The sequence below is a fragment of the Narcine bancroftii genome, unplaced genomic scaffold (genome assembly GCF_036971445.1).
Source record: "Narcine bancroftii isolate sNarBan1 unplaced genomic scaffold, sNarBan1.hap1 Scaffold_158, whole genome shotgun sequence".
Classification (NCBI taxonomy): domain Eukaryota; kingdom Metazoa; phylum Chordata; class Chondrichthyes; order Torpediniformes; family Narcinidae; genus Narcine; species Narcine bancroftii.
The window spans coordinates 7,370,310-7,378,977 of NW_027211893.1; positions in this window are offsets into that span (position 1 = coordinate 7,370,310).

Below are 8,668 nucleotides of genomic sequence, written 5' to 3' on the forward strand. Positions count from 1 at the left end.
ATCAGAGGCGGATAATCAGATATGGGGAAACAGAGGCGGGGAATCAGGGGCGGGGAAACAGAGGCGGGGAATCAGATATGGGGAATCGGATGCAGGGAATCAGAGGCGGGGAATCAGAGCTGGGGAATCAGAGGCGGGGAATCAGAGTTGGGGCATCAGAGGTGGGGAATTAGATATGGGGAAACAGAGGCGGGGAGTCAGAGGCGTGGAAACAGAGGCGGGGAATCAGATATGGGGAATCAGAGGTGGGGAATCAGAGGCAGGTAATCAGATGTGCGGAATCAGAGATGGGGAATCAGAGGCAGGGAATCAGAATCAGAAGCGGGGAGTCAGAGGCCGGGAATCAGAGGCCTGGAATCAGATGTTGGGAATAAGAGGCCGGGAATCAGAGGTGGGGAATCAGAGTCCGGGAATCAGAGATGGGGAGTCAGAGGCGGGGAATGAGATATGGAGAATCAGAGGCGGGGAATCAGAGGCGGGGAAACAGAGGTGGGGAATCAGATATGGGGAATCAGAGGTGGCGAATCAAAGGCGGTGAATCAGAGATGGGGAATCAGAGGCGGGGAATCAGAGGCAGGGAATCAAACACGGGGAATCAGAGGCGGGGAATCAGAGCTAGGGAATCAGAGGCTGGGAATCAAAGTTGGGGAATCAGAGTCAGGGAATCAGATATGGGGAAACAGGGGCGGGGAATCAGAGGCGGGGAAACAGAGGCAGGGAATCAGATATGGGGAATCAGAGGCGGGGAATTAGAGTTGGGGAATCAGAGGCGGGGAATCAGTGGCGGGGAAACAGAGGCGGGGAATCATACACGGGGAATCAGAGGTGGGGAATCAGAGGTTGGAAATCAGAGGCAGGGAATCAGAGGCGGGGAATCAGAGTTGGGGATTCAGAGGCGGGGAATCAGATATGGGGAAACAGAGGCGGGGAATCAGAGGCGGGCAAACAGAGGCGGGGAATTAGATATGGGGAATCAGAGGTGGGGAATCCGAGGTGGGGAATCAGAGATGGGGAATCACAGACGGGGAATCAGAGGCAGGGAATAGAACGCGGGGAATCAGAGGCAGGGAATCAGAGTTGGGGCATCAGAGGTTGGGAATTAGATATGGGGAAACAGAGGCGGGGAATCAGAGGCGGGGAAACAGAGGCGGGAAATCAGATATGGGGAATCAGAGGTGGGGAATCAGAGGCAGGGAATCAGATGTGCAGAATCAGAGATGGGGAATCAGAGGCAGCGAATCAGAATCAGAAGCGGGGAATCAGAGGCCGGGAATCAGAGGCCGGGAATCAGATGCTGGGAATAAGAGGCCGGGAATCAGAGGTGGGGAATCAGAGTCCGGGAATCAGAGATGGGGATTCAGAGGCGGGGAATGAGATATGGAGAATCAGAGGCGGGGAATCAGAGGCGGGGAAACAGAGGTGGGGAATCAGATATGTGGAATCAGAGGTGGCGAATCAAAGGTGGTGAATCAGAGATGGGGAATCAGAGGCGGGGAATCAGAGGCAGGGAATCAAACACGGGAAATCAGAGGCGGGGAATCAGAGCTGGGGAATCAGAGGCGGGGAATCAGAGTTGGGGAATCAGAGGCAGGGAATCAGATATGGGCAAACAAGGGCAGGGAATCAGAGGCGGGGAAACAGAGGCGGGGAATCATATATGGGGAATCAGAGGTGTGGAATCAGAGGTTGGGAATCAATGGCAGGGAATCAGAGGCAGCGAAACAGAGGCGGGGAATCCGATATGGGGAATCGGAGGTGGCGAATCAAAGGCGGTGAAACAGAGATGGGGAATCAGGGCAGGGAATCAGAGGCAGGGAATCAAACACGGGGAATCAGAGCTGGGGAATCAGAGGCGGGGAATTAGAGTTGGGGAATCAGAGGAGGGGAATCAGAGGCGGGGAAACAGAGGCGGGGAATCAGATATGGGGAATCAGAGGTGGGGAATCAGAGGTTGGGAATCAGAGGCAGGGAATCAGAGGCGGGGAATCAGAGGCAGGGAGTCAGATGTGCGGAATCGCAGATGGGTAATCAGAGGTAGGGAATCAGAGGTGGGGAATCAGAGGCGGGGAATAAGAGGCCGGGAATCAGATATGGGGAAACAGAGGTGGGGAATCAGAGGCGGGGAAACAGAGGCGGGGAATCAGATATGGGGAATCAGAGGTGGGGAATCAGAGGTTGGGAATCAGAGGCAGGGAATCAGAGGCTTGGAATCAGATGCAGGGAATCAGATGCGGGGAATCAGAGGCGGGGAATCAGAGCTGGGGAATCAGAGGTGGGGAATCAGAGTTTGGGAATCAGAGGCGGGGACTTAGATATTGGGAAACAAAGGCGGGGAATCAGAGGCGGGGAAACAGAGGCGGGGAGTCAGATATGGGGAATCAGAGGTGGGGAATCAGAGGCAGGGAATCAGATGTGCGGAATCAGAGATGGGGAATCAGAGGCAGGGAATCAGAATCAGAAGCAGGGAATCAGAGGCCGGGAATCAGAGGCCGGAATCAGATGCCGGGAATAAGAGGCCGGGAATCAGAGGTGGGGAATCAGAGTCCGGGAATCAGAGATGGGGATTCAGAGGCGGGGAATGAGATATGGGGAATCAGAGGCGGGGAATCAGAGGCGGGGAAACAGATGCGGGGAATCAGATATGGGGAATCAGAGGTGGCGAATCAAAGGCGGTGAATCAGAGATGGGGAATCAGAGGCCGGGAATCAGAGGCAGGGAATCAAACACGGGGAATCAGAGGCGGGGAATCAGAGCTGGGGAATCAGAGGCCGGGAATCAGAGTTGGGGAATCAGAGGCGGGGAAGCAGAGGCAGGGAATCAGACGCGGGGATTCAGAGGCGGGGAATCATAGTTGGGAATCAGAGGCGGATAATCAGATATGGGGAAACAGAGGCGGGGAATCAGGGGTGGGGAAACAGAGGCGGGGAATCAGATATGGGGAATCGGATGCAGGGAATCAGAGGCGGGGAATCGGAGCTGGGGAATCAGAGGCGGGGAATCAGAGTTGGGGCATCAGAGGTGGGGAATTAGATATGGGGAAACAGAGGCGGGGAATCAGAGGCGTGGAAACAGAGGCGGGGAATCAGATATGGGGAATCAGAGGTGGGGAATCAGAGGCAGGTAATCAGATGTGCGGAATCAGAGATGGGGAATCAGAGGCAGGGAATCAGAATCAGAAGCGGGGAGTCAGAGGCCGGGAATCAGAGGCCTGGAATCAGATGCTGGGAATAAGAGGCCGGGAATCAGAGGTGGGGAATCAGAGTCCAGGAATCAGAGATGGGGAGTCAGAGGCGGGGAATGAGATATGGAGAATCAGAGGCGGGGAATCAGAGGCAGGGAAACAGAGGTGGGGAATCAGATATGGGGAATCAGAGGTGGCGAATCAAAGGCGGTGAATCAGAGATGGGGAATCAGAGGCGGGGAATCAGAGGCAGGGAATCAAACACGGGGAATCAGAGGCGGGGAATCAGAGCTGGGGAATCAGAGGCTGGGAATCAAAGTTGGGGAATCAGAGTCAGGGAATCAGATATGGGGAAACAGGGGCGGGGAATCAGAGGCGGGGAAACAGAGGCGGGGAATCAGATATGGGGAATCAGAGGCGGGGAATTAGAGTTGGGGAATCAGAGGCGGGGAATCAGTGGCGGGGAAACAGAGGCGGGGAATCAAACACGGGGAATCAGAGGTGGGGAATCAGAGGTTGGAAATCAGAGGCAGGGAATCAGCGGCGGGGAATCAGAGGCGGGGAATCAGAGGCAGGGAATCAGAGGCGGGGAATCAGAGGCGGGAATCAGAGGCCGGGAATCAGATATGGGGAAACAGAGGCGGGGAATCAGAGGCGGGGAAACAGAGGCTGGGAATCAGATATGGGGAATCAGAGGTGGGGAATCAGAGGTTGGGAATCAGAGGCAGGGAATCAGAGGCTTGGAATCAGATGCAGGGAATCAGATGCGGGGAATCAGAGGCGGGGAATCAGAGCCTGGGAATCAGAGTCTGGGAATCAAAGTTGGGGAATCAGAGGCAGGGAATCAGATATGGGGAAACAGGGGCGGGGAATCAGAGGCGGGGAAACAGAGGCGGGGAATCAGATATGGGGAATCAGAGGCGGGGAATTAGAGTTGGGGAATCAGAGGCGGGGAATCAGAGGCGGGGAAACAGAGGCGGGGAATCAAACACGGGGAATCAGAGGTGGGGAATCAGAGGTTGGGAATCAGAGGCAGGGAATCAGAGGCGGGGAATGAGAGGCAGGGAATCAGATGTGCGGAATCGGAGATGGGGAATCAGAGGCAGGGAATCAGAGGCGGGGAATCAGAGGCAGGGAATCAGAGGCCGGGAATCAGATATGGGGAAACAGAAGCGGGGAATCAGAGGCGGGGAAACAGAGGTTGGGAATCAGGTATGGGGAATCAGAGGTGGGGAATCAGAGGTTGGGAATCAGAGGCAGGGAATCAGATATGGGGAAACAGGGGCGGGGAATCAGAGGCGGGGAAACAGAGGCAGGGAATCAGATATGGGGAATCAGAGGCGGGGAATTAGAGTTGGGGAATCAGAGGCGGGGAATCAGAGGCGGGGAAACAGAGGCGGGGAATCAAACACGGGGAATCAGAGGTGGGGAATCAGAGGTTGGGAATCAGAGGCATGGAATCAGAGGCGGGGTATCAGAGGCGGGGAATCAGAGGCAGGGAATCAGATGTGCGGAATCGGAGATGGTGTATCAGAGGCAGGGAGTCAGAGGCGGGGAATCAGAGTCCGGGAATCAGATATGGGGAAACAGAGGCGGGGAATCAGAGGCGGGGAAACAGAGGCTGGGAATCAGATATGGGGAATCAGAGGTGGGGAATCAGAGGTTGGGAATCAGAGGCAGGGAATCAGAGGCTTGGAATCAGATGCAGGGAATCAGATGCAGGGTATCAGAGGCGGGGAATCAGAGCTGGGGAATCAGAGGTGGGGAATCAGAGTTGGGGAATCAGAGGCGGGGACTTAGATATTGGGAAACAGAGGCGGGGAATCAGAGGCGGGGAAACAGAGGCGGGGAATCAGATATGGGGAATCAGAGATGGGGAATCAGAGGCAGGGAATCAGATGTGCGGAATCAGAGATGGGGAATCAAAGGCAGGGAATCAGAATCAGAAGCATGGAATCAGAGGCCGGGAATCAGAGGCCGGAATCAGATGCCGGGAATAAGAGGCTGGGAATCAGAGGTGGGGAATCAGAGTCCGGGAATCAGAGATGGGGAATCAGAGGCGGGGAATGAGATATGGGGAATCAGAGGCGGGGACTTAGATATGGGGAAACAGAGGCGGGGAATCAGAGACGGGGAAACAGAGGCGGGGATTCAGATATGGGGAATCAGAGGTGGGGAATCAGAGGCAGGGAATTAGATGTGCGGAATCAGAAATGGGGAATCAGAGGCAGGGAATCAGAATCAGAAGCAGGGAATCAGAGGCCGGGAATCAGAGGCCGGGAATCAGAGGCCGGAATAAGATGCCGGGAATAAGAGGTCGGGAATCAGAGGTGGGGAATCAGAGTCCGGGAATCAGAGATGGGGAATCAGAGCCGGGGAATGAGATATGGGGAATCAGAGGCGGGGAATCAGAGGCGGGGAAACAGTGGCGAGGAATCAGATATGGGGAATCAGAGGTGGCGAATCAAAGGCGGTGAATCAGAGATGGGGAATCAGAGCTGGGGAATCAGAGGCAGGGGATCAAACACGGGGAATCAGAGGCGGGGAATCAGAGCTGGGGAATCAGAGGCGGGGAATCAGAGGCTTGGAATCAGATGCAGGGAATCAGATGCAGGGTATCAGAGGCGGGGAATCAGAGCTGGGGAATCAGAGGTGGGGAATCAGAGTTGGGGAATCAGAGGCGGGGACTTAGATATTGGGAAACAGAGGCGTGGAATCAGAGGCGGGGAAACAGAGGCGGGGAATCAGATATGGGGAATCAGAGATGGGGAATCAGAGGCAGGGAATCAGATGTGCGGAATCAGAGATGGGGAATCAAAGGCAGGGAATCAGAATCAGAAGCATGGAATCAGAGGCCGGGAATCAGAGGCCGGAATCAGATGCCGGGAATAAGAGGCTGGGAATCAGAGGTGGGGAATCAGAGTCCGGGAATCAGAGATGGGGAATCAGAGGTGGGGAATGAGATATGGGGAATCAGAGGCGGGGACTTAGATATGGGGAAACAGAGGCGGGGAATCAGAGACGGGGAAACAGAGGCGGGGATTCAGATATGGGGAATCAGAGGTGGGGAATCAGAGGCAGGGAATTAGATGTGCGGAATCAGAAATGGGGAATCAGAGGCAGGGAATCAGAATCAGAAGCAGGGAATCAGAGGCCGGGAATCAGAGGCCGGGAATCAGAGGCCGGAATAAGATGCCGGGAATAAGAGGTCGGGAATCAGAGGTGGGGAATCAGAGTCCGGGAATCAGAGATGGGGAATCAGAGGCGGGGAATGAGATATGGGGAATCAGAGGCGGGGAATCAGAGGCGGGGAAACAGTGGCGAGGAATCAGATATGGGGAATCAGAGGTGGCGAATCAAAGGCGGTGAATCAGAGATGGGGAATCAGAGCTGGGGAATCAGAGGCAGGGGATCAAACACGGGGAATCAGAGGCGGGGAATCAGAGCTGGGGAATCAGAGGCGGGGAATCAGAGTTGGGGAATCAGAGGCGGGGAATCAGAGCTGGGGAATCAGAGGTGGGGAATCAGAGTCGGGGAATCAGAGGCAGGGAATCGGATGTGCGGAATCAGAGATGGGGAATCAGAGGAGGGGAATCAGAGGCGGTGAATCTGAGATGGGGAATCAGAGGCGGGGAATCAGAGGCAGGTTATCAGACACGGGGATTCAGAGGCTGGGAATCAGACTGGGGGAATCAAAGGCGGGGAATGAAGCTGGGGAATCAGAGGCAGGGAATCAGAGGCAGGGAATCAAACACGGGGAATCAGAGCTGGGGAATCAGAGGCGGGGAATTAGAGTTGGGGAATCAGAGGAGGGGAATCAGAGGCGGGGAAACAGAGGCGGGGAATCAGATATGGGGAATCAGAGGTGGGGAATCAGAGGTTGGGAATCAGAGGCAGGGAATCAGAGGCGGGGAATCAGAGGCAGGGAATCAGATGTGCGGAATCGGAGATGGGTAATCAGAGGTAGGGAATCAGAGGTGGGGAATCAGAGGCGGGGAATAAGAGGCCGGGAATCAGATATGGGGAAACAGAGGTGGGGAATCAGAGGCGGGGAAACAGAGGCGGGGAATCAGATATGGGGAATCAGAGGTGGGGAATCAGAGGTTGGGAATCAGAGGCAGGGAATCAGAGGCTTGGAATCAGATGCAGGGAATCAGATGCGGGGAATCAGAGGCGGGGAATCAGAGCTGGGGAATCAGAGGTGGGGAATCAGAGTTGGGGAATCAGAGGCGGGGACTTAGATATTGGGAAACAAAGGCGGGGAATCAGAGGCGGGGAAACAGAGGCGGGGAGTCAGATATGGGGAATCAGAGGTGGGGAATCAGAGGCAGGGAATCAGATGTGCGGAATCAGAGATGGGGAATCAGAGGCAGGGAATCAGAATCAAAAGCAGGGAATCAGAGGCCGGGAATCAGAGGCCGGAATCAGATGCCGGGAATAAGAGGCCGGGAATCAGAGGTGGGGAATCAGAGTCCGGGAATCAGAGATGGGGATTCAGAGGCGGGGAATGAGATATGGGGAATCAGAGGCGGGGAATCAGAGGCGGGGAATCGGAGGCAGGGAATCAAACACGGGGAATCAGAGGCGGGGAATCAGAGCTGGGGAATAAGAGGCTGGGAATCAAAGTTGGGGAATCAGAGGCAGGGAATCAGATATGGGGAAACAGGGGCGGGGAATCAGAGGCGGGGAAACAGAGGCAGGGAATCAGATATGGGGAATCAGAGGCGGGGAATTAGAGTTGGGGAATCAGAGGCGGGGAATCAGAGGCGGGGAAACAGAGGCGGGGAATCAAACACGGGGAATCAGAGGTGGGGAATCAGAGGTTGGGAATCAGAGGCATGGAATCAGAGGCGGGGAATCAGAGGCGGGGAATCAGAGGCAGGGAATCAGATGTGCGGAATCGGAGATGGGGTATCAGAGGCAGGGAATCAGAGGCGGGGAATCAGAGTCCGGGAATCAGATATGGGGAAACAGAGGCGGGGAATCAGAGGCGGGGAAACAGAGGCTGGGAATCAGATATGGGGAATCAGAGGTGGGGAATCAGAGGTTGGGAATCAGACGCAGGGAATCAGATGCTTGGAATCAGATGCAGGGAATCAGATGCAGGGTATCAGAGGCGGGGAATCAGAGCTGGGGAATCAGAGGTGGGGAATCAGAGTTGGGGAATCAGAGGCGGGGAATGAGATATGGGGAATCAGAGGCGGGGAATCAGAGGCGGGGAAACAGAGGCGAGGAATCAGATATGGGGAATCAGAGGTGGCGAATCAAAGGCGGTGAATCAGAGATGGGGAATAAGAGGCGGGGAATCAGAGGCAGGGAATCAAAAACGGGGAATCAGAGGCGGGGAATCAGAGCTGGGGAATCAGAGGCGGGGAATCAGAGTTGGGGAATCAGAGGCGGGGAATCAGAGCTTGGGAATCAGAGGTGGGGATCAGAGTCGGGGAATCAGAGGCAGTTAATCAGATGTGCGGAATCCGAGATGGGGAA